At 38.3% G+C, this 25,749-nt stretch overlaps 1 protein-coding gene across 1 annotated transcript in view; it reads right to left on the minus strand.

The window, feature by feature from the left end:
* The window catches only part of GPR141 (G protein-coupled receptor 141), a 38,334-nt gene extending 13,160 nt beyond the window's left edge, over positions 1 to 25,174 (minus strand). The window contains exon 1 of the mRNA XM_008686509.2: positions 25,027 to 25,174. The gene's annotated coding sequence lies outside the window, so the exon portion shown is untranslated. The remainder of the gene's footprint in view (positions 1 to 25,026) is intronic.
* Positions 25,175 to 25,749: the final 575 nt, after the last annotated feature.

Consider the following 25,749-nt stretch of genomic DNA (forward strand, 5'->3'; position numbering starts at 1 on the left):
GAAGTTGGCCTGGGCATTCTCTCCCTCTCCCTCTGTCCTTCCCCCTGTGCGTGCACTGTCTATCTCTCAAATAAATAAATCTTAAAAAAAAAAGAAAGAAAAGAAGGAAATTGAGACTCAGGAGAGTTAAGTAACTTTCCCATGGTCACTCAGCTAAAACAGTGGCTAGCACAGAAGCCCAGATGTAGAGTGTCACTTCACTGGGTTGCAGCAGTACAGAAGTCCTCCTGGACAAAAAGTGGACATTCCATCTCTGCTTGTTTCTCCAGTGTACTTGTTTATGTCTCGTGACCAGGGTATTTAAAGATAATTAATTTGAATACTAGCAGGAGACTTAGAGAAGTAATTAAAATAGGTCCACTCAATATTCTCTAATGTCAATAGATATTTGACAAGCAGTTCATCAGATTGCAATGTAATAGAAAAAAAGCTGCATTAAAATTTAACTACCAAAATTTAATTTGTCCTAAAGATAGATTCCTGAGCCCCTTGTTTAATTCCTTTTCACTTTTTGAACTATTGCGTCCTTAACACCCCCCCTTTTTGAGATTGAAAATCATAGAGAGAGATTGTTATGATAGGCCTTGACCAGCTGCTCATCCCCAGAGAGATCTAGCCCAGTAAAGGCCATCTGTACCCATTGATAGGCACAAGGGGATGGTATCTGCAAGTGCCTGCTGGCCTGTACCCAGGAATCCCTGGTTAAAGAGCTGAACAGCTGGGGCACAGCTCTCTCCTAGGAGTGCCAGGCTCGAGTCATGCCAGTTTTGCCTCTGACTGCTCTTTTGCCTGGTTCCTAGTTCACTTCCCAGCCTCCCTAGATCTTGAGCCTCCCCGAACCCCATCTACTTCTCCTTGTTTGGGCACTCCTTTCTTTCCCTCCATGCCCTCCCATTTATTTAGTTGTAGCTTTCTGATCAGTGACCCTCCTAGGACCAGTCAGCTCCTCAGATATTGGTTCCAGCCTGACTCTAAAGTTCTCTAGGGTCTGCTTCCCCAATTATTCCTGCTGGCCCCTGTTTCTAAGGGCTGCTCCTAGTTCTCTTCATCCTTGACTTATTTCTAATGGAATCCCTGGAAGGATTCAAGATTTGCCTTATGCTCTTATGCTCTCACCTCTTCCTTTCAGAGGCTGAAATAGAACCCTACTGAAATCCCCAGAGAACAAAATGCCACTAATTTCCTCAGTTTCTCATCTAATTCTCAGCTTCTTTGTTCTTGGTTTGCTATCCAGCTGCCCCTGAACTGCACATTCTAACCATGGCCAAGGTGAGCTCAAGGATTAGACAGTTTAGGCCCTTCTTACAATAGTGACTCATGACTCTCAGATATATGTGGCAAAGGGTAAGTTTCAGTATTTTTGAAGAGAGGAACTAAGCCATTAGGAGCATTTTGGTCCTTTATACAGGAAGACAAGGACTAGTTTGTCTATTAAGCAGAGGGTAAAACCCATGTTAAAATAGAAGATGCTACTAACAATGCTGGATGAAGGAAGAGGCACCGGATATCCAAATATGGATCAGAAAACTTCTTGGCAGGTTGTTGTACAGATAATTCATCACTTAATCTGATGGTCAAATAAGATGACCAATCATGAGATTCTGTGATTGAACAAAGTCATGGGTTTTGAAGGTATCTCTTACTCCCTCTCTTAGCTCCACCTTAGGCTCAAACAACAGAACTACCTACAATAATGCTGGTTATTAACTTCAGTCTTGAAGGGCCTTAAAATAGAATATTCAAAAAGGACTTAGACCTTAAAGTTCCAAGACTGTCCTGGGGGAAAGGTGACATTCACTAGAGATCTCAAACTTGTATCATTGACTTGGCTTAAATATCTTCCCCTGGATAATGTTTTTTCATCTCAGATGACATGTATTGCTATTAATGTTCTCTATTTTTTTATTATAGCTACAACTGCTATGTACAATGAGAGCAGAAATGCCTTGTCTTTCCCATATTTTCTGAATGGGATGGTGTAGTGAAGTTGAATGGTGGCCAGGCCCCAAAGATATATATCCAAGTCTTAATCCTCCAAACCTATGAGTGTGATTTGATTTGGTAAAAGAATCTTTGTAGATGTAATTGGGGATCTCAAGAAGAGATTTTCCTGGATTATCCATGTGGGCCCTAAATCCAATGACTATTGTCCTTACAAAAGACATGCAGTGGAGAGGCAGGAGAAGAGGAGAAGGCCATGTGAACACAGAGGCAGAGATTGACAATATGCAATCATAAGCCAAGGAGTGCCTGGAGTCACTAAGAAGCTGAAAGAGGCAAGGAAGGATTCTCCTTTAGAGCCCTCAGAGGAAGTGTAACCCTACTGGCACCTTGATTTCAGATGTCTCGTCTCCAAAGCTGTGAGGGAATAAACTTCTGTTGTATTAAGCCACCAAGTTTATGGTAGTTTGTTATGACAGCCCTAGGAAACTAATACAGGTGGCCATAATTTTGGCGTTTGCATTATCACCAGAAGGAAATCTGAATTGTGGCAGAACCTCTGGGTCTGTAATGTCAGAACCACCCACATCTGTGTGGACATGTTCAAGTACAAATTGTGCTGCAAACCACAGCCTTCCCAGATTATAGGAGAAAGTTAAGATCATCTGATAAAACTCCCCATTTACAAATAGTAAAGTTTACTCTTCATGCCCCTTATAATGTCCCCCACAAAACCTATCAGGAAACCCTAAAATAGAAGAGTTTTGTGAATCTGAGCTCTGCTTGAGATACTGTATCTTCAGATTCCACACTGTTGGTGGGCATGTGAAACTTAAAATCCTTGAAGTATTTTTATATTCTCCATCACCCTTGTTATCTCAGAAGAACCCACACTTACGTGAGGTTCTCATCTCAGTTCTTCTCTCATTCCTGTTTAGGGCAAATATCATGTTTCCTTTGCCTATAAGAAGCTTTTTCAAGAAGTTCCATGAATGCCTGTCATCATTCCATTTATTTCAAGTCAAGGCTGATCAGCAGAAATGACTTTCTAACCCTCATGTTCTCTAAAGCTTCTATTTTATCCTGAATCACCATTCCCTTTCTTCATAACATTTAATACAATGTCTAACTATAAATGTGCCTGTTATTTTGTACATTGATTGACCATTTCCCTCACTAGACAATAATCTCCCATGAGGGCTGTGACCATGACTATTAGTCCATTACCAGTATGATGGTAGGTTTATAGTAAACATGAAATACTATGTTGAATATTTATTGAATTTAAGGCTTCTCATCTCCCTTATTAGGTATAAAGCTTTTAATGATGGCAACTTTCAATGTAATTGATCGATTTCATCCCAAAGAGAGGAAGCAATACATTGCAAAGCTATGAGAGCAGAGACCTATTTCCTGTATTACCTTTAAACAATTTTATTTAAGATGTAAATGTTTTCCCGAGAGATGTGTAAAGATTATATAGTAATGAATGAGGGGCACAAATAAGAGAAGACATTGTCCTGCCCCCAAGCAGCTTATCATCTACTCAAAGAGGCAGATAGATGTAGTAGAAATACATGAAGGTAGAATGCAAGAGTGCCTTGAGAGCAGACTAGTGGGAGAACAAGCAGAACTGGGAGAAAGAGAAACCCAGAAAGGCTTCACGGGAGAGGCTGCATTTGAAATAGAATTGAAGGATAGAAAGGATTTGGTAGACAGAGTATGGAAGAAAAGGAGAAAACAGGAAATGTCCGGGGATAGAATAACACGAGCCAGGAAAGACAGACACCAAACTTGGGAAGGTTTGTTTAATGAACAGTGCGGTCTTCTTCGTTACAGCCTGAATACATCGATCAGCAAATAGATGACCTCTGTGTAGACTTTAATTATCTCGGCCTGGTTGTTCAGAGATGTCCTCAATCTACTAATGTGGGGGGAAGGAAGGTGACAGAGGTATATTTGTATTTCTCTTTTTATTGGTTCTATTTTAGACCATGTGCTCTAGACTAGAGGAAAGAAGCATAGCTTTTCTTGTCGTAGATTTGAAAGCAGCTTCTCATCCTCACAAGGCCTCAATCTATATTTTCTGGCCACATTTCCTGCTGAGGGTTATTATGTGTTTAAGAAATGACGTAATTGTTAACCATAGTCAGACACATAATTAGGAAGGCCCCTCTATAATCAGACACCCCTATGGTTTCGACATGTCCTTGTTCCCTGTTAATCACACCCATCATGGAAAATTGAGGCTCACTGGCTAGGGAACCTTCCACATATCTTCCGGGGCACCTTATATAGAGCTAGGTTCTAATAAATGTTTAAACACCCTTGGCCCCGTGGGAAGCACTTTATCGATCTCCAGTCTATAAGGGAAGACCTTCACTTTAATGTTTGGATACAAAGCTGAAGTTCAGCAACTTTATGTCCTCTTTTATAACACATGAGATAAAAGCAAATAAGTAAAGTTGAAACTTCATTCAGAAATAGAAATTCTTAGGGCGCCTGGGTGGTTCAGTCAGTCAAGCGTCCAACTCTTGATTTTGGCTCAGGTCATGATCTCAGGATTGTGAGATTGAGCCCTGCTTTGGGCTCCACATTGGACATGGAGTCTGCTTAAGATTCTTTTTCTCCCTCTCCCTCTGCCCCTCTCCACCCCCTGCTCATGCTCACTCGCTCGCTCGCTCTCTAAACAAAAAAAAAAAAAAAAAAGGAAAAAATATTCTTAAGAAGGGATCCTTTAAACAAAGAAATATAATTTGCAGTACACTGGCTTCCTGAGCAACAGAACTAACTCACTAAAGAATACAGAATTTACCACTTTCAGCCAACAAGAAATCATACTTTCATCCACATGTTTATTTTTTTGACCATCCCCTTAAGAAACTAATCCCAAATAAAACAGTGAAATAGGGTAATATTTTTTCTTCAGGGTGCTACGTTTTTACTAAAGCCCTGGCTATTACTTATTCTTATCTTTCTGTCCATCCTAGTCCCTAACAAAACTTATTTTTTCCTGTGTCCTGATTTCTCTCAGCAACATATCACACATGGCCAAGAAAATTCCTAACTAGTCCTTTACGTTCTAAGTCATCTTTCAACTCTTTTGAGAATTTTCTATTATTCCTCCAGAAATGTAATTATCTTTCCCACCTCAATAGTTGTACCACTTTTGTTTCACATCATTTCAAGTTTTATCATAGTTGTCAATTTAGCTCCTCCCCTTCCATAATAAATATATAGACACCTAGGGAAGGAACTATGTTTAATTTTTTTTTTTAAGTTTTCCCTCACAGTTCTTAGGAAGACAGTTTGTTGTCTACATGGTTCACTGAAAGAATGAATAATGTGGATGGTTGTGTTTGCCTGCTTCCTCAGATTCCATTTCTGCCTTCCTCAAAACCCATCATTTCCATTTCAGGATCTATGTCATTCTGAAGAAGTTGACTCCATGTCTCAACTCCAAAGATGGGACTCTAATCTTAGGCTAAGGTAAACTGAGCAGAACATTTCATTCCCTAATTCACACCTAATCACAATTATTGGTTCAAGATGGATATATGATTCAGGATGGTCCAGCTGCAAAGAATTTCAGGACTCTTTCTCTTCTTTTTTTATTTACTTTTTTTGTTTGTTTAAAGGTTTAATTTTTTTTTTTACATTATTTGGGTTTTTTTAAGATCTATTTATTTGAGAGAGAGAGAGAGAGAGCGTGGAGGGGCAAAGGGAGAGAGAGAGAAGCAGACTCCTAGCTGAGCACAGAGCTGGACACGGGGCTTGATCCCACAACCCTGAGATCATGACCTGAGCCAAAATTAAGAGTTGGTTGCTTAATCACCTGAGCCACACAGGCACCCCAAGAATTTCTGGACTCTTTCTGGGAATGCTGGGCAAAGGCACGTTCTCTTGCTTTAGAGAGTGGAGTGTGTATATTTGAGACTTAAAAGTGCTGCAGTTAACATACAGTAAGTTCATGATGTTGATACTGATACTGATACAACAGACAAGTTTAGGTATCTAGTATAGGAAATATGTTCTCATATAGGAGGAAATATCCCAGATTTTGAACCCATCAATGTCTGATAACAACAACACAAAAGTTAGAGTTTTCTTCAGTTTGCATTAATAAAAATGCCATTATTTCCTCATCTGTAATATGGGACCAATAAAGAGATAAATTATGTAGGGCACCCAGCATGGAGCTAGACAGTGTGCAGCTACTGCATAAATCTCAGTTTCTCATTCTTTTCCTCGCCATCTAGAAGTCTTTTTAAAAAACAAACCCCAAAACCAGAAATATATCAATAATGAAAAATTCTTGTAATAACATGTTTTGAAGAACTTGGGATGAGATAAATAATGCTCAGGAAAGAAACTTCATCTTCCAGCTTTCATGAGGGTAAAACTAACCCAAATCAGGACTCACTGAGTTTTGCGAAACTCCTAAGGAAGGCTTGAGACAGAGATCAATGGCAAGCCATTGCAAATAAGGTAACAGCTTACATCCTGTTTCTACACATCAGAGTAACAAACCATGGTGCAACAGTGCTTGCTACAAAAATGGCAGATCAAAACACAAAGGAAAGTAAATTCTTGATTCCTTAGACCAGATCTGTACATTAAAAGATGTTCATTGGAAATTGATTTATTTCAGTTTATTTGGATAAATTCAAGGTTGTTTGGTTTCTTTTTGGATTATTCCAGAAATTGAATTGTTTAAGAAGTTATGTAACCAGCAATTAGTTACCAAGACTTCCAAGTTATTGAAGAATCCTGTTATAAACCTAACACTCTAGAACCTAGTCGACTATAAGACTGAATAGTAACTCTCTTCTAACAAGATATTTTAAATTATTTTATTGTAATGCAAGGAATACTCTATTATTCCCAAATTCTTCTAGAGCCTTATAGGAAAATACAGTCCTTTGGAGTCAAGTTAACTGGCTAGTTCTATTACCAAAAATGCACACAGTCATTCTTTCAATTACTGGGATTAAATGTAGTAATTTAAGTGATGTAAGAGAAAAATAGCCTGAGCCTAGGTCCTAGCTCTGCCACTTATTAACTGTGTAAATCTCTTTAGTTCAAAGTATTAGCCCTCTCAGCTTTATAGAGGACAATAATACATGCCCTGCCATACCCATGGGCTCTCAAGAGAATAGAAAGGGTCCCGACCAACATTTGCCAACAAAACACCTGGCATAAAACCTATCCCTCAGTGTATCTCAGAGGAAAATCTAGAAGCCCAGGTTTGGGGGTAGGTGGTAGGTCGTGGGGAGGGGGGATGAAACAAAAGTCATGCAGAAAACAATAGGAAAACCATTGGCTTTGCTGAATACAACCATATTTGAATTCTGATACTATTACCAATTTGATCTTTAAGCAATTTATTTAATCTCCCTGGGTTCAGTTCCCCCATTTGTATAATGGAAATTATACTATCGATATATATATCACTATTGCAGAATTGTTAAGTGAGACAACAAAGAGATATAAAGGGCCCAGTATAGAGTCTTGCATTAAGAACTTGTTAATGAAGGGTCGCTGAAATTACACAGGATATTCAAGTACAGAAATAAAGTTTCAGTCATGTAAATATATAACTAATGGGTACTTTGAGCCATGAATTGGAGGTTATTTAGCAGCAAGACAGCATGTATTGAAGATGGCATGTACTTAGAGTGATGGAGCAGTTGAAGCTATAGAGTTGGGAACTTCTATTAACTAAGAAGGCTCTACACAGACAAATGTAACATTGGCACCATGTGGAATACAGAAAAAGAATTTAAAGAATCTAAACAGCTAAAGAGGAGGAGAAATCTAAACAAGAGATACGCCTTGGATACATTGGCTGACGTATTTTTTGACAGCTTACCATAAGAAAGCATTATAGATTAGCATCAGAATCTAATGGTATTTTATCTGAATTTCTTATATGTAATAATATTTAATTTAATTGATAACACACTATATATATATTTGTGGCAGGGGCATTATTTGGGAGAGGAAGAAATCAAACCGGAGCAGCCGTAAGTCAAGTGGTAGCTGAGTGTAGCTGGGTAATGGGTACATGGGGGTTCATTGCTCCTGCTGTGCTGTGTATTTCAATTTTTCTATAATGGCATTTTTAGTTGCTAATCTGAAAAGAAAATAATAAAGACAGAAAACATCCCCCCCCCCAAGACAAACAATGAAAGATAGATATACTTGCATTTTCTATTATGAAGGGTGAATGTGGTTAAATTCAGTGCCTCCAAAGGACACATTGCCAGTGGGGGTCCCTCCAGATCACCAAGTGCTCTCACTTTCTGTACTTAGAACCCATCCTTGTTTTATCCTCTGCAGAGAGGGCTTTGTGAACAGAGAATCCATGCTGTGAAACAAGTGTTGAGCAAATGTTCTTGCGCACAGCAGGCACTCAACATGTTCACTCAATAAGAAATACCTCAAGTAGAAGAAAGAGAGGCCAGTTGACAAACAACAGACACATTTGAGTCCCTGCTGCTGTGCTCCCTGCTCTCACATTCAATCCCCAGGCCTCCCTCACCCTTAGCCCTTAGGTATTTACCACACCCACTGGGAGTTACTTGGGGTGATCTGATCTTTACCATTGGTGTTGGCAGAAACATCTAGTTGGTTTTCTTTAAGATTTTATTTATTGATTTGAGAGAAAGAGAGAGAGAGTGAGTGAGAGAGAGCACAAGCAGGGTGAAGGGCAGCGGGAGAAGCAGACTCCCCGCTGAGCAGGGAGCCCGATGTGGGGCTTAATCCCGGGATTCCAAGGATCATGACCTGAGCCAAAGGTAGACACTTAACCGACTGAGCCACCCAGGCGCCCAGAAATATTTAGTTTAAGACTGCTCTTTACAGATACTTCTTTTATCTCTGCCCTTAAAAAATTGTGTTCACAAAGTAAAGTGACCTGCCGTCAATGGTTTTCAAATAAATGAAAATTAAAATGGTAAGATCTTCTTCATCTATAAAATTAGTGAAGTAAAATATCATGACAGTCATCAGTACTGGCAAAGATGAGGTGCCACTGTTCATTAGAGTTGAAATCAGCCCCACATTTCCAGAAGTCAATTTGGCAATCAATGGCTAGGTCACAAATGGTAACCATGCTCTTTGAGGCAGTAATCCCTCTTCTAGGAATTATTAAGGTATTATTAATAATACCAGCAATATGTCCAAAGTGTACAGAGTAGATGCAAAGAGACTGTTAATGGTAAGTTAATTATGCTACATGCATATAATGTATTAAGCCTCTGAAATGATGCTTAAATAAAATAAAAAATTCATGTGATAAAGAAGAGAGGACTGTTTATACACTGATCTCTCCATAATCTGAATATATGTACTTACTGAAAATGACTATATCAAATATTTAAGAGTAGTTGGTTTGGGCAGTTAGATTATGGATGATTTTCTTCCTGTATACTTTTTCAGTGGTTTTTATAAAAAATTTTTATAGTAATAAGAAAACTTCATAATTGTAAAAATTTTTAAACATTAGTTTTAATATTTCTTCATCATGCCGAATTTCTCTATACTTAATTGCCTGATGTTAATGACTTTTATGACAGAAACAAAAGAAAGCCATAGATACACTCAGGTTCGGTGCTATCGCTTGTGCATTTAATGTAGTTTTCCTTGGCTCAGTTAAAAATCTAGTTTAGAAGAACTCCAACTCAAGGTCATTTGGATGATAAATGAGATACTATATCAAAAGAATCTTTAGGGGCGCCTGGGTGGCACAGCGGTTAAGCGTCTGCCTTCGGCTCAGGGCGTGATCCCAGCGTTATGGGATCGAGCCCCACATCAGGCTCTTCCACTATGAGCCTGCTTCTTCCTCTCCCACTCCCCCTGTTTGTGTTCCCTCTCGCTGGCTGTCTCTATCTCTGTCGAATAAATAAATAAATAAAATCTTTAAAAAAAAAAAATCTTTATAAGCCTTTAAGTTCTGACAGGATCAGAGACTAGATTCAGATTCAATCATTTTTCCTCATCATGCTTCACTATGGCCACTTACAAAATTACATCCTTAAATCTGGTGGACTGCTATGGTGGTTTAAATAAGCTACCTCCCAGATCCAAACCCTCTTAGAGGTTACATACTATCTAAGAGGTCATACACACTCCAATGTTCTTTTTCACTTTAGGACATTTCTTTCACATCCAGACACTTCCATCACCATAGAATTCATACTCTGTTTTGCAAGGCAGTCTGTAGCATTGTAAGACAAAAATAATTGCTGGGAAGTTCTTTATTATATTGTACAAAAGTTTACCTCCCTATAACAACCCCATCATAGTTATAGTTCAGTTCTTGGGAGCTTTACAATGTCACTGTTTTTTTCCCTTCTAAATGATATTTCTTCATCAACTGAATATTCCTGTCTTTTCTCTTTTCTGTCAACTTCTGTCTATACCCTTCTGTACTTACTTCAGGCAAGTCAGTAAGATTACCAGCATATTGTAAAATTATAAGCTTTGGCACTGGAGTCCTGCCTTTATCATTTACTAGCTGGGCCGTCTTGGGCAAGTACTTCATTTTCCTCATCTGTAAATTGAATTATTATAATGTTGCATATTTCATAAAGTTGTACTGTTTCACTTGCATGCAGATAATCTACATAGAACCCATCAACAGGACTTGGTATAGAGATGGCACTCTATAAATGTTCATCATGAATGAGGGTGATAAAGATGGTATGGTTTATTTTCTCATATGGCCAGACTGTCTGGACACTCTGGTTAATCAATATCCTTCTTCAGTTATAATGCCGCAACTGGAGAAATAAGCTTGTATAGTCAGGAAAACTCAGATTTGGTGGGATGTGTACCACTTGATCTGGATATTAGCTATTTGAAACTGAACAAGTTACTTTATTCCTCTAAGCTTTTATCTCCTCATCTATCAAATAGGAATGATAAGATTATCTGCCTTGCAAGTTTGTTGTGAAAATTTAGGAATGATACTACACCAAGGTACTAAATATGTGCAAATCATGGTTCTAAGGACTATATTTAAACACACTTAGTGTGATCATCTTGGCAAGCAGTAAACATTCAATATTATGATGACAGGAGAAGATCTGGGAGGTTCAGAGTGTAGCTGTCTGCCTCTAGGGTGATATTTTTGCCCTGGGCTCAGAGTCTGAGGTTACTCCGCCCCTGAGAAACCCCACACATATCTAACCACAGTTCTGCCTGGCTCCACTGCCAGATACTTTAACAGGAAGGAGATAAAGGGAAGAAAAAGAGAAGAAGCTTGGGGAAGCACAGGGGAGAAAGAGGAAGAGGGAGAGACTGTGGGAGTGAGAGAGAAGTAGGGAACACAGCAGGTGGGTGGTTGCTCTCAGAAAGAGGGAACAGGAGAAGTGCCACTAACACGAGAAGGGGCATCTCTTATTTTCCTTCATCCATGCCCAGTTTTTTTGCAAGAGTTTATGGTCAATCATTATGATTCACATGAAAAATTTAAAAAAGAACCCTACACAATCCAAACCGTCACTTGCTTTTAAAAAGGTAATGGCATGAAGAACAAAGAATATGAGCTTTGGTATCAGACACACTTTCCTTTTTTTTTTTTTTTAATAGTTGCATTTTCATGGTACTCATCATTAAACCTTCTATTTGAATATCAGATTCAAAGTGTTCCCTTTAATTCATTGACTTAGATTCTTCTTTTGCCCTTTGTTCGTGAATTCTTTAGCCCTGCCAGAAACGTTAGGGCCCTGTAGGGGAGCGAAGATATTCCCACTTCCTCTTGGTACTTACAGGAGTCTGGAGGATCAAGAAAAATTGTCTCCACTGGGAGAGTTGAACCTCGAGCCTTCTTGAATCTGGATAAATGTTTTAAGAAATATTTTGATGTTCAGAGTCACTGATAGGCCTGAGCCCCCCTCTGCTCTGAGTTTTGGAAGTTTACCCTTCCTAGTCCGTGACTCTCAGCACCATTTCCCCCCTTCTCTGCATCCCCTAGACTTCCTGGCCAGAGTTTAGAGTTAGATGCTACTAGTAATAAGGGGTGTCCCTGTGGCAGTTTGCAGGTGAAACTAAAGAGAAGCCATCACCTTTCCTTTGTAAACAGGATGCAGGCCCAAGGGCTTCTGGAGAGAGCAGATAAGCCATTCTGGAGGAGGGCCTCAGGCTTCCACTGAATCACCCTCCTTGGAGCATAAGCAGCTGTAGTTTTCAATGGCAATTTTCTGAGATGCCAATTCCTATGCTATTTATTTTCTGAAGTTTCCAGAAAAAAAAAAAAATACAGCACCTGCCCCTAATCTTTCCTCTCTCAGCCCTCCCAATGGTGTTGCAGCGTCTGATACTCTACATCCAGTCCTTCCCTGTTTGGAACAATGGGAGTGGTTTCAGGTTTTGTTTCATGGTACTCTTGTTAATGCCAGCTACACAATAGAATTGCCTGGAAAGCTTTTGGAAAACATTGATGCATGGCTCCCACTCTGGAGAGGGGCCTAGGCATCCATATTTTTAAAATGCTCTCCAAATATTTCCGGTGGGCATGCAAAGATTAAAAGCCATTGTCTCAATCTCAAATTGATTTCTCAATCTCAGGCTTTGGTTTCTTTTTTGTCAGACTCTCATTTCTTAATAATTTCAAATCAACTTTATCAAGTCATAGAACTTGCTCTATCCCTTCCCTCAACATGTTTTCCCAACACATTGATGAGAAGCAATTTTCAAAGTGGCCTAGGGTTAGTTGGTGTTTTACAGAAGGTACCTGGCAGAAGCAACTCTCAATGCAAATTTAAAAATATAAAGAAATAAAAGAATATATTAAAAGTAAGTGATTAAAAAGATTGACCAGGCAGTTTGAAAAATAACCAAAAATGTACTTTTGAAAATGAAAAATACGCCGCATCTCAAAGGACATATTAGACAAAGAAAACAAAAACTGGTGAACCATATAATAGATACAAAAAAATTCCTCAGAATGCAGCACAGAAAGAGAAATATTAAGAGCAAACACACTGTCTACCTTTCTTAGCACTTTACCTATCATTTCTCTTATAATCTTTACAATAATCCCATAAAGCAGATACGGTCGCCTCCGTGTTTTAGAGATGAGGAAACTGAGGAATAGGAAGGTTAATTAACTTGCACAAATTTACATACCTAACAAGAGAGCCGTTATATTCAAACCAGAGATCCTGGCCTCAGTTTTGTTACTCAGCAACTATGTTATGTTCTTATCAAGAACATTGAAATCACAAAAAACAAGTGACGTGGAGGCTAAATTTGTTCTAGAACAGAAGATAAAGCAAAGTAAAGGCAGTTTTTTGAGAGATAATGGCTGAGAATTTTCCAGAACTGATGAAAATAAGCAATCATCAGGTTCAATAAGTTCAAAAAATCTTAAGCAGGATGAAGAAAAAAAAAATCCATATTTAGACACAACAAAGTGAAATGCAGAATACTAAGGAAAAGGAGCTGCTGATGTTAAAGGCAGCCCATTAGAGAAGGCAGAGCACCTAAAAAGAAAATACTTTAGAGAGACAAGTGGCTTCTTATAAGCAGCAGTGGTGGCCAGAATACAGTGGGATATTATCTTAAAAACAATGAGTAAAAATAACTATTGATGTACGAAGTGTACCCAGCAAAATTATCTTCCAAGAATACGGGCAAAATGAAGACTTTTGTACAAATAAAAATCGAAAGAGTGTAACACCAACTTATCTTTACTAAGAGAACATGTAGAAGATATATTTAAGGAAGAAAGAAAGTTACACAAGAAGGACAATCTAAGTTACAAAGGAAAAAAAATGCTAATCAAAGAAACTGTAAATATGTGGGTAAATTTAATAGATTTTGTATAAAACAACAATATTAATATCTAATTTATTGGGTTAAAATACAAGACAAAACTAAAGTACTGGGCAAAAATACCATATAACTTGGGAGGGGGCTTTCTGTCACTGTGTTCTAGAATCTGTGTATTGTTTGAGAGCAAAGTAAGACACTGTTTAACTTTAGGGCTCTTGAACTAATATGGAAGTTCATATTTCTTTGAAAGTTCTAAAAGAAAAAAAATAGAATGTATATTTTCCCTCTATCAAATAAATAAATAAAATCTTTTCAAAGGGGAGGGGCGTGCCTGGGTGGCTCAGTCAGTTAAGCGTCTGCCTTTGGCTCCGGTCATGATACCAGGGTCCAGAGGTTGAGCCGCTCATCTGGCTCTCCGCTCAGCAGGGAGCTTGCTTCTCCCTCTCCCTCTGCCTGCTGCTCTGCCTACTTGTGCTCTTGCTCTCTCTCTCTTTATCAAATAAATAAATAAAATCTTAAAAAAAAAAAAAAGAACGTACATCTTCCAAACTAGTAAAGAGGAAAATTAAATGAAGAAAAAGCAAGTTCATTTGATTAAAAAGAAAAGAGAACAAGGAAGGAAATAAAGAGGGAAGGAAGGGAAAAATGAGACCTACAAAAGGTACACAAATAGCAACAAATTGAAGGGTAGGAATAGATGCACATTTCAGTAATAATTTTTTTAAGTGGACCTAACTCTCTAGTTAAAAAAGATTATCAGACTTTCTGTCTAAAAATCCATTAGAAGCCCATTATTTAGGACACACATTAAATAAAAGAACCTAGAAAGTTTGAAAGGAAAAAGTGATAAAAAGCTACTCCCCGGCAAACACAAACCAAAAATAAATAAATTAAATAAATAAATAAATAAATAAATAAATAAATAAATAAATAAAAAGGGAGAAAAGAAAGGAAGGAATTGATATGTCTATACCTCCATGATTACAAAACAGGCCTGAAGTTCTATATAATGAATGCTATAATAGAAATAGGTGCAGTTTAGGGGTGCCTAGGTGCCTCAGTTGGTTAAGCATCTGACTCTTGATCTCAGTTCAGGTCTTGATCTTGGGGTGGTGAGTTCAAGCCCCACTGGGTGTGGAGCCTACTTAAAAAAAAAAAAAAAGAACAAGAAGAGAAATAGGTACAGTCTATTGTGAGGGAAAAGGGAGCAGCACCTAAGTCTTCTCAGGGAAGTTAGGGGAAGAATTGAAAGAATTTTTTTTTTTTAAGATTTTATTTGTTTATCTGGGGGGGGGGAGAGAATTTAAAGGAAGAAAAGGAAATAAACATTTGGCCAATGTTTGTTGAGCAGCTGCCTATTCGTGGCCCTAACCTAGGGGATTTATTTGCATTCTCTCCTTGTAATCCTTTGACAGCTCTCTACAATAAGAATTATTACCTCCTGGTCAAGTAGGTTGCCTAGGCAAGGCTCATGCGTGGCTAAGCAGGGAACTGAATTCAATTCTATCAAACCAGAGAAGTCACCATGTGAAAACTGAGGTGTAAGTATTCGTATGTAGAATTGACAGAAAAAATGGAAGATACCCAGTTGATTTGAAATCCAGATAAACAACAAATAATTATTTTTGTACAAGTATCCCATGCAATATTTGGGACATACTTATACTAAAAAAAAGTATTTACCACTTATCCAAAATTCAAATTTAACTGGGAGTCCTCTATTTTTGTTTTCTAAATCTGGCAACTCTAGGCAGAGGTGATATGAAAGGGAAGACAGAAGTGTGCTGAGAAATAATGGTGCTTAGCAAAGTCCCCCTCGTGTCATGAAGCGAGATTCCCCTTCTTTCCTCCTGTGACAACCCACTTAAATGTATGAAAAAATATTTATGGACTACTATTTTCTTAATTGTTATTTAAGGGGGGGGGGGGTTTAACCTGAGCTTATGGATGAGGAAGAACATAGGCTGGATTCTTCTAAATAAAAGAATATTATCTAGTGGGCTATATCCATAGAAATATGTAGGAGCTGGGTATAACTTAATATATAAATATTATGTATTAATTTGCATGAAAATATCATTGTGTGATATCCAATTTTAAATTCAGTCATATAAATACTCATGTGCCAGTTACCCATACACACTTGTTTAACATTTCTGCACATTTGGTGAATGGGAGATTCTAATTGAAAATTCCTTTTAACCAAGAGTAGCGGCATAGCGTGTAGTTGGAGAGGTTCAGAGTTGAACATCTCTCTCAATGTGCCCCACCCCGTCCTTCTACCCTCAAGCCACAGATGGCCACAGTCCAATACAGTGGTGATAGGTGATCTTTGCTCTCAGCTGGCACACGATGTTATGCATTGCTAAAAGAGGAATCTATAAAAAGGGGATTGGGTGCTGAGGCTGGATAACACAATGTTCTTCTGATGCTTTGGTACTGAATTCCAGTTTCCACATTTACTCCCAAACCCTAACTTTTCAAAAATCAAACTGTAACAAAATGCCCTTTGCCCTAAGTTTATTCTGATCATATACTCTTTCTTTGAAGATTCAGAGGTTAATGCAAGGGTCTTTTTATGCTCTCGAGCCACCAATTCAATAATTTATTAAAATTGAGACATAGGGCCCCTTCTGGAAAAAAAAAAAATGAGGCATAGGGTATAATGAAACATATCTAAGGCTTAACACCAGCCCTACCGTAGTGTGGATAACTGAGGACAAGTATTCAACCTCTGAGCTTTAGTTTAGCTAGCAAGAGTTTTCCAGTAAGGGACAAGGAAAGGAAGCACAGAATAATTGTTAGGTAGGCCCTTTGGCCTCTTGAGAGGCAGTTCCCACTATACAGGATCACAGAAGCAGATCATGTGAGGCACCATCCTGATTCTGTCATGCTCAGAAATTGGTAGTTTGTTTAAAATATTTTTGGCAGTTTTTCTAGGCTCCAGACTGTGAGAAATAAATTTCAATGGTTTATTTAAAAAATGAAATAAAAGATAGTATAATTTTTTGGAAGTTTTATTAAAATAAACCACCACAAATTTATATTTACACATATTTAACTATTATATATATTTACAGTTTTTTAATTAACAATTTACAAGTATTTTTTAAAGATTTATTTGAGAGAGAGAGAGCAAGCTGCACACGTGCACGAGTAGGGAAAGGGGCAAAGGGAGAGGGAGAGAATCTCAAGCAGACTCCCCACCCAGTGCGGAGCCCAAAGTGGGGCTTGATCCCACGACTCATGAAATCATGACCCGAGCCAAAATCTCAAGTGGGATACTTCACCCAGTGAGCCACCCAGGTGCCCCCTACAATTTTACATACTTAATTTGATTATTCAAACTATAAAATAGATTTTTTAAAAATCCAAGTTGATTTGGGATTTCTGGCTGCTCATAATCTAGGTCAAGGGTTTACAAACTACAGTTTAACTCCAAATTCTTCCTACCAGCTCATTTTATAAGTAAAGTTTTATTAAAACACAGCTACATGCATATGTTCATGTATGATCTATGGCTGCTTTACCACTACAAGGACAGCCGAGTGATCATGGAAGGGACCATATGACCTGCAAAACAAAAATATTGACTATGATTTTTTTACAAAGAATTTTTTTTTGCCGGTCTCTGATTATAAATCAAAGGATTTTTTTTTCTTTTGTAAGTAAAGTTAAAAGCAATTTATTTATTTATTTAGATTTTATTTTTTTAAGTAAACTCTACACCCAGTGTGGGGCTCAAACCCACAACCCCAAGATCAAGAGTCACACACTCCACCAACTGACCCAGCCAGGCACCCCAAAAGCAATTTATTTAGAGTGATGGGCAAGAATTTATTCATGGGTTCCAATGATGCCAACAAGGCAACAGATTACCAGACTGGATGGAAGCTTTTGTGGTTAGAGGTCAGCTAGATCTGGCTTCTAGCCCCACCTTATATAGATAATACACTGTGAGATTGAGAGGATTAAAGCTTAGCGTAATGTTGGACATAGTAAGTGTCAATAAATGTTCAATCTCTTTAAACAAATATTAAAATAAGTATCAGCTTTTCCCCTATACTCTCTTTCATTTCAGAAGTGAGAGAGAGTAAAGGGGAGCAGTCAGGCGTGGTCACCCTGATAAACTGAGACAATAAAAGTCCCCTCTGTAATTTTGTCTAAGCACAGACAAAAACAAGGTCACTGAGCCACACATGAAGCACCAAACATCCCCTTTTTTAGTTGAAATTAATGACTGCTATTTCTTCACTAAAATATAAAATTGCCTCTGCTTTCTGACAGTGTCCAGTATGGAACAACCCCCTACTTTCTTTTTTTTTTTTTTAAAGATTTATTTATTTATTTATTTATTTATTAGACAGAGATAGAGACAGCCAGTGAGAGAGGGAACACAAGCAGGGGGAGTGGGAGAGGAAGAAGCAGGCTCATAGCGGAGGAGCCTGACGTGGGGCTCGATCCCATAACGCCGGGATCACGCCCTGAGCCAAAGGCAGACTCTTAACCGCTGTGCCACCCAGGCGCCCCAACCCCCTACTTTCTTAGATGCCCCTTCCCCCACCAAAAGACTACACCAAAGCCCAAATCCTATAATAGATTGTTTCTAACACCATCTTACTGAGTTACCCCATGGTTCCCCATGGTGTGTGTTCTCCCTCCCTGCAATGAGTAATAAACCAGAGTTATTCAACTACAGGCATCCCTGTGGTCTTTGACTGAATGCCATTGACAGATGGGACAGTGAGATGGGAATAGTTTTAGTTTGTTTTATTATAAGAATGATAAATTCTACAGTGGCAGTAGGAGGGAAGAAGGGTGATAATTATTGAATAATACTGTGTCCTGGGCATTTTTCACTTGTTAATACTTTTGACCCTTATTATTCTCATTTGAGTTAGATGTGATCTCTTTTATTGACACAAAAGCTGAGGCTTATTAGAGTTGACCAAGGAGTGGGGCATGGCAGATGTGTTTGTCACTTAGAAGCATGCAGGGGCTGAGAGGCTCATGACTTTTTATTTTTATTTTATTTTATTTTTTAAAGATTTTATTTATTTATTTGACAGAGAGAGGCAGCGAGAGAGGGAACACAAGCAGGGGGAGTGGGAGAGGGAGAAGCAGGCTTCCTGCGGAGCAGGGAGCCCCATGCACGGCTGGATTCCAGAATGCCAGGATAATGACTTGAGCCTAAGGCAGACACTTAACGACTGAGCCACCCAGGCGCCCCAGGCTCATTACTTTTTATAAAGAAAGCCTAGCTAAAAGGAATTAAGTTACGTCTCCCCCTGCCATAGCTTCTCTTGTATGTATAGAACAGTGCTGGGCACCCGGGCCAGGATGCAGAGATCGTCTCTCTGAATATTTTAGAAACTTCTCTATTCCTCCTTCTCGGGAGGCACAATTTCTTGGAGCAGCTGTTAGTTATGTCCTTGCTATTAGCACTTAAAATAGAAGATTACGGGGCGCCAGGGTGTTTCCATGGGTTAAGCGTCCCACTTATGATTTCAGCTCAGGTCATAATCTCACTTGTTGTGAGATTGAGCCCCATTGGACTCCGTGCTCAGCAGAGAGTCTGCTTGAGATTCTCTCCTTCTGCCCCTCCCCCTACTCTGCACGCGTGCTCCCTCTCACTTCAATCAATCAATCAATCATCAATCAATCAATCTTTTTTAAAAATAGAAGGTTAGGAACCCTAACCCTAACCACACAAGGAACTCATTCAAACTACTGCTTCCCCAACTCAGACCACTGGATCAGAATTTATGGGGAGACTTTGAAATTGGTGTTCTTAACAAGTTGATCAGGTAATTCTGACACAGACCACTTTTAGAATCACTGCCTTAATGTAACTGACTGTCACATTCCTTGTTAGGCCTCCAAATTTCACACATCAAGTCTCAGTTGAGAGTCCCAACCTTCTGACCTCTCCGTCTTCCCTGACCTTCCTACTCACTAAATTACCCCAGCGCTCAGAGTCCACACCATCCAAGTCATGCCTGAGTATGGAGGCTGCTGGGGAAAACTTAGAACTGGAAAACAAAATGCACTTTCCTGACCAGCGACAGTGTCCGGGTGACCTTGATCTTTGATTCTGTCATTAGCAGTGTAAAGGAAAAATGATCTAAACCGAGCCTGGAATAGAGTTTTTTGTGTAATCCACTTCAGTCTGTTCTTCTGGGAAGCAATTAGGATTCTTGATAAAAGGCTTTCCGTTTTTTCTAATAAGCCTTAATAGTATTAAGACCTGGTATAGAAAACTAGCTACCTACACATCATTCGGCTAATGATTTTTACTCAACATTATTTTTCTTTTTATGCAATTAATCTAACCATCTTTTTTTTCTGTAAATGTCTGCCAAGAGCAACATCTTAGTATTGGCCTGTTTCAGATCTTTTTCTGTGAAGATAATTTGGCATTAAACTTTCAAGTTCTTTTAATTAAATTTTCTGAAAAAATTTAATAGTAAAGATTATTGTACCTACCTCCCACTTATAAGCCATTAAGAAATTTGACAAATATAGATTCTCATAATGACATGAACTTTGCATTTGTTTTACATGGATAAATTGTATCTTTCCAAATGTATTAATGTCTCCTAGATAGAAGGGGTCATAAACACCTTTGAGTATTTCTACATGTCTCTCTACCTGTAATATTATAAAGAGTGAAATAGGTATAATAATGCCTATTTTACTCTTAACATTTTTCCCCCTAAAAACAATTAAGAGAACCTAAAAAGTTTTGTGTGATATTTATTTCATGAGAAGAGATTTGAAACAGGCCAATTTAACAATTTTGCCTCAGGCTCTAGAACATGTTTTTAGGATATATTGTGTATAAAATGGTGTATGGAGAGAGAGACTGGGGGGCCATTGATGAATGAGGAATTTTTCATTCATCAATCTGCCGAATTTTAAAAATTCTTGCATATCTTATCCAAATCCCATCTAAAGCTTCTCTAAGTTAGGCCCCTGCATAGAATAAAGTCTATGCTAGATACAGTCACTGCTCTGCAAAGAGATTACAACCTAAGGAAAAGATAAGACCTGCATTAAAATAATCTTAGGCAGTGTGTGATAAATTATGAGTGCCATTGTACAGATGTGAAATAATAAGAAATACATACATTTGTCTCTGCCCCCAGTCCCTGACACAGGACTCCCTGACCCCATCTAAATTCCTAAGTGATAGGAGCACTAGGAGCGTCTTCTGTTTCAGGGTGGTGATTCTGGGTGGGCTCCCAGATAGCCTCTGGGTGGGGACTGGTCACGAGAAAGACCAAATCCCAGTTAGAAGCTTGGAATTATCAGCCGCGTGCGCCATCTTTGAGAACGGGGAGAGGGGCTGGAAATGGAGTTAGTAATTGTTCATGCCAAATGAGGCAGTCTCCATAATATCCCAAGAGAAGGGGAGTAGGGGCTTTAGAGAGCTTTCAGGTTGGTGAACATATCCACACTGGGGGAGGGGAGGGATGAGAGCTCCAGTGCTCAGGGCCCCCACTCAGACCTTGCTTTATGTATCTCTTCATCTGGCTATTCATTTGTTCCTTTATCATATCCTTTCATAAACTGGTAAACCTTGAGGAAGTGTTTCTGTGAGGTGCTCTAGGAAACTTTGAAGCTTTCATTTCCCTCTGCAACATTGTAATTTTTTCAGTTGTCATCAAGCCTTCAACATAGTTCGCAGGCCAGCAAGCTACAGCCTCTGGACCAGGCACTTGTTTTTGTAAATAAAGTTTTTGACTGATCACAGATATTCGTTTACGTATTACCCGTGGCTGCTTTTGCATGACACCTGTAGAGTTGAGTAGTCGTGACAGAGATTGTACGGCCTCTGAAGCCCAAGATATTTATTATCCAGCCCTTCAAGAAAAAGTTTGCCAAAAAAATTTGTTATGGATTCAAGTTAGTTGTGTTTGAGACGGAACCAGAGGTGGCTTGTCCACTTTCAGGAGTGAAGCCAACCAGAAAGGGTCAGAGGTGATCTGTAGATAGATCCCAGGGCAGCAATCAGATGAAGCACACACACTGCCTTGGGCTTATAAAACATGGAAGCACTGCCCCAAGTGTCCCAGAAATCCTTCGGGAGGGGACTGAGCATCCTGTCATAACTTAAGAAAGACCTTGGATGTTAAACACAATCGCGTTATTTTTTTGAGATCCCATTTATTAAGGTTTTGGGTTTTGGACTATATGTGGACTAACCTCAAACCCTAAGGAGATCCAGGGCTATGACTTTAGCACAACCTCTAAACAGTTGAACAAATGGTGCTATTTAATGCAGCGTGACACTGCATAGGCATGCTCTATAATTATAACCCAAAGTGAAAAGTATGTTGCTATTTCCTTAACAGCATTTTTTTTAAAGATTTTATTTATTTATTTGACAGAGATAGAGACAGCCAGCGAGAGAGGGAACACAAGCAGGGGAAGTGGGAGAGGAAGAAGTAGGCTCACAGCAGAGGAGCCTGACGTGGGGCTCGATCTCATAACGCTGGGATCACGCCCTGAGCCGAAGACAGACGCTTAACCACTGTGCCACCCAGGAGCCCCTCCCTAACAGCTTTTTGAGGGGGAGAGGGAGTGAAGGCAGGGACAGAGGTGGGGTGCACTTTTTTGAATAAGGACATTTCAGGCATAACTCCAGACATGTACAGGACTATGCAGGCTTTTCATTAACACTTCTTAAATTTTTTTAAGTCTTAAGATTTAAATTTCCCCAGAGAAGTGAATGAATCACAAACCAGCTATCGTAGCCTGAATTTCTCTTTCAGAAAATGAAATGATTCCTGGATAGAGAAGAGAGGTACATTTGGGTCACAAGTCATTCTCTACCCCATGTAGCTGTGGGGAATCACCAGTGAATGGTACTCAGATTTTGGCACCATCAATTGGCCAGGCAATGGAATTTAGGCTGAACTTCTTTATTAGGAAGCATAGTGATACCCTTAATTCTATTAGATCTGACTTTTGGATTGCCCAAGAAAGCCTACCATTTATGCATAGTATTCCGGCTGGTACAACCTCTTACCTGGCCTCAGCAGGAAGGGCTGAGATGCTGAGCATGCTGCTATTCCTTGAACAAAACATCACTCTCCCGTCACCCCATCCCATAGACTAGGTTATTGGAACATCTGTAACATGTGAATTAAATTAAACAAACTTCACTCTTTTTTAAAAAGATGACTTAATCCCCAGGAACTGCAATCTTTAGTTGACCAAGTATTTTGAAATCACAGTTGTGTCTAAAGTTGAAAAGAGAAGCAATTTTTGGCCTTGGCAACTGTTCTTAGAGCATTTTGGGTTCTAAGCCTTCAGTATCTATGACACATAATCTGCATGATGGTGTCTTCATCTTTTCGTTCATTCATTCATTCATTCATTCATATATCCATTCCAGAGATGTTGAGCACTTAGTATGTGACAAACATTGTCTCCAAATACAAAGATGAAAAAAAGGAAATCATATTTTTAAGAAAGAGATTTCTGCTTGGGTTAAGTTTGATTATGATTGTCATGACTAATACTATTGTAATCAAAAACAAGATGAGGCAATAAGAATATTTGACTAATATTTTGACATAATTCATACTATATTTGAAGACACTTTGCAAAGTAATATCTCAGAAATTTCTGACTAATTACAGATTTTTTTTCTCAAAGTTATTACTTTGAAGGATATCAGCAATTTGTACATATTATAATCTTCTTTAATATATTTTTGACATGTTATTTTGGTCATAATGTGTTAACATCTATTGTAGTGTTAGCACAGTGGCTTAGACAGAGTAGACATCCAATAAACATTTCATTGAATTTTAGATTTGGGAAGCGTCTTTAGGAATCAGCCCTGTGGTCCTTGACCTTAATTGGGTTTTGGACCCTTTGAAAATCTGATGAAATATGTGGACCTTTTTTCCCATTAAAAAATAACATAATTACATACATCAGATTTTTGCATACAGTTTTAGGGGATTGGTGGATTACCCTATGTATCATCCATCAACTCCTGCATATTCCATTTTATAATTGATGAAAATCATTCCTAGAATGGGGCTGGAAAATTATGGCCTTGAGGCCAAATATAGCTCATCTCCCATTTTTATTCTGCCTGTGAGCTAAGAATGGCTTTTACATTTTTAAATGGTTTTTTATTACCGTCATATTATCTTCAATTTTGCTTGTTGGCCCGGGAGACCTAAACTATTTACTATCCAGTTCTTTATAGGAAAAATTTGCCAACCCCTGGCCTAGAATGGTTAGAAAATATTTTCTAAATCACACAGCCAATTACTAGAAAAATAGAAGACTAGGATTCATACCATCTGATTCTTCATCTATTGGTCTTCTCATTACTCCTGTTAATAAGTTAAAATATTGAGTAATTGATTAATTTAAGCCCAATAAAAAAGAAAACAAGGAGTTGTAATTCTGGTTCTTAATAAAATTCCTTAGATAAATAATTATGCAGTTATGCAGGAAATTGAAATCCAGGAGTTAAGTGACCCATCCAAAATTATATTATAAATTTATTAAAGGAGCAATATTAAACTCTCAAACTCAAGTTGTACATTACTGACTTTTTAAAAGTTTATATTATATTCTATTTCACATATTTGAAGTGTAATACTTCTTGTAAAAAGGAAATAAAGGTATAAAAGGAGCTTAATATAAATTATTTGAACAGATGTTGTTCTTAACTTTTAATTGTGTGATTTTAAAGTTATTTTCAGATTCCTCCTGTTATGTAGTACTGCAAAAATAGGATGAAAAGAATTACATAACCATTATTACACGTCATTTTGAATGTATTTCTTTTAGACATTTCTAAGTACCTGATTACTGTTGATTGTTTTCTTCTATTGATTAGGGCTGCCAGAACAGTTTTAAATCATATGTGAGGATATTACTGGTAATAGAGTTTAAAGATTTTCATAATGAAAAAAAACACTTAAAATAGAAACATTTCAATAATGTGTAAATGCAATATCAAATGCCCTAGAGATCTCTATGATGGTTCTAGCCAAACTTCCTTTTTCCTTTGTCCGATTCTGAAACCACTTTTGTTCATATTTAACCACTTAGAAAAACTAGGTGTCACCTTCAGAGCAGTGTGTACTACGCAGGAAGATGTAGACAATTCTTTCTATAAAGGAAGAATTGTGGTCAGAGTAAATAAGCTAGCTTTTTACAGCAAGACTGAAAATTCTGAATTACAGCTTCATTGGCAAGTTTAGCATGCTCTTTTTACGCATACCTTCATTCCTGAGCCCCCCACCCCAGGTCTTCTGTACTTACCTGAAAAAGCTAGACTTCTCAAGGAGTTGCAGAGATGGGCCACCTGTCTGAATTCCATATAGGATTCTTTTCTAACAGTAAGCCCGCTTGGGTACTCCCATGGTCTGCGCGCACTTAAAAGGCCTGGCCAGTTCACTAAAGCAAAAGGAAACCAAAGTGTTCTAAGTTCCGCAGAGTGTTAACAGCAACCACAAAACCTCAAGACTATTTCAAACACACTAGCACTGAAAAACCAACCTCTTAAAATGAAAAGTCCAGGTTGCAAAATGGCAGCAAGGCCAATTGCCAAGAAATACTAAGGTTTACTACTGTAAGAATCCATTTTTTAAAAAATTCAAACTGAATTTTGTAGATAATAGGGGAAAAAGTGATATTATCAAAAACGAAAAGGAGAGATAAACTATGTGTTGTGTTTGGGATGAAAGATTATACATATATAATATTTCCTTTAGAAAATGTGTGGAGTTGTTCTGTAGCTCCTTGGGGACCTAGCACTACTATTCTTATAATGCATTTTGGTGATTATATACATATGTGTGTGTGTATATATATATATCTGTCATTGATATATAATATTGACTATGAGAAGAGATGAGTATGTTTGTCCACAGCCTCACTTTTTAGACTCTTAACGTTATCTCCAAAAGAAGATATGCACACAGTCACAGAGATAAACAGGAAGTATTAAAAGAAAAATAAGTTCCTTGGGGCCCCTGGGTGGCT

This window comes from Ursus maritimus, unplaced genomic scaffold (genome assembly GCF_017311325.1).
Source record: "Ursus maritimus isolate PB19 unplaced genomic scaffold, ASM1731132v1 scaffold_3, whole genome shotgun sequence".
In the NCBI taxonomy this organism is placed as follows: domain Eukaryota; kingdom Metazoa; phylum Chordata; class Mammalia; order Carnivora; family Ursidae; genus Ursus; species Ursus maritimus.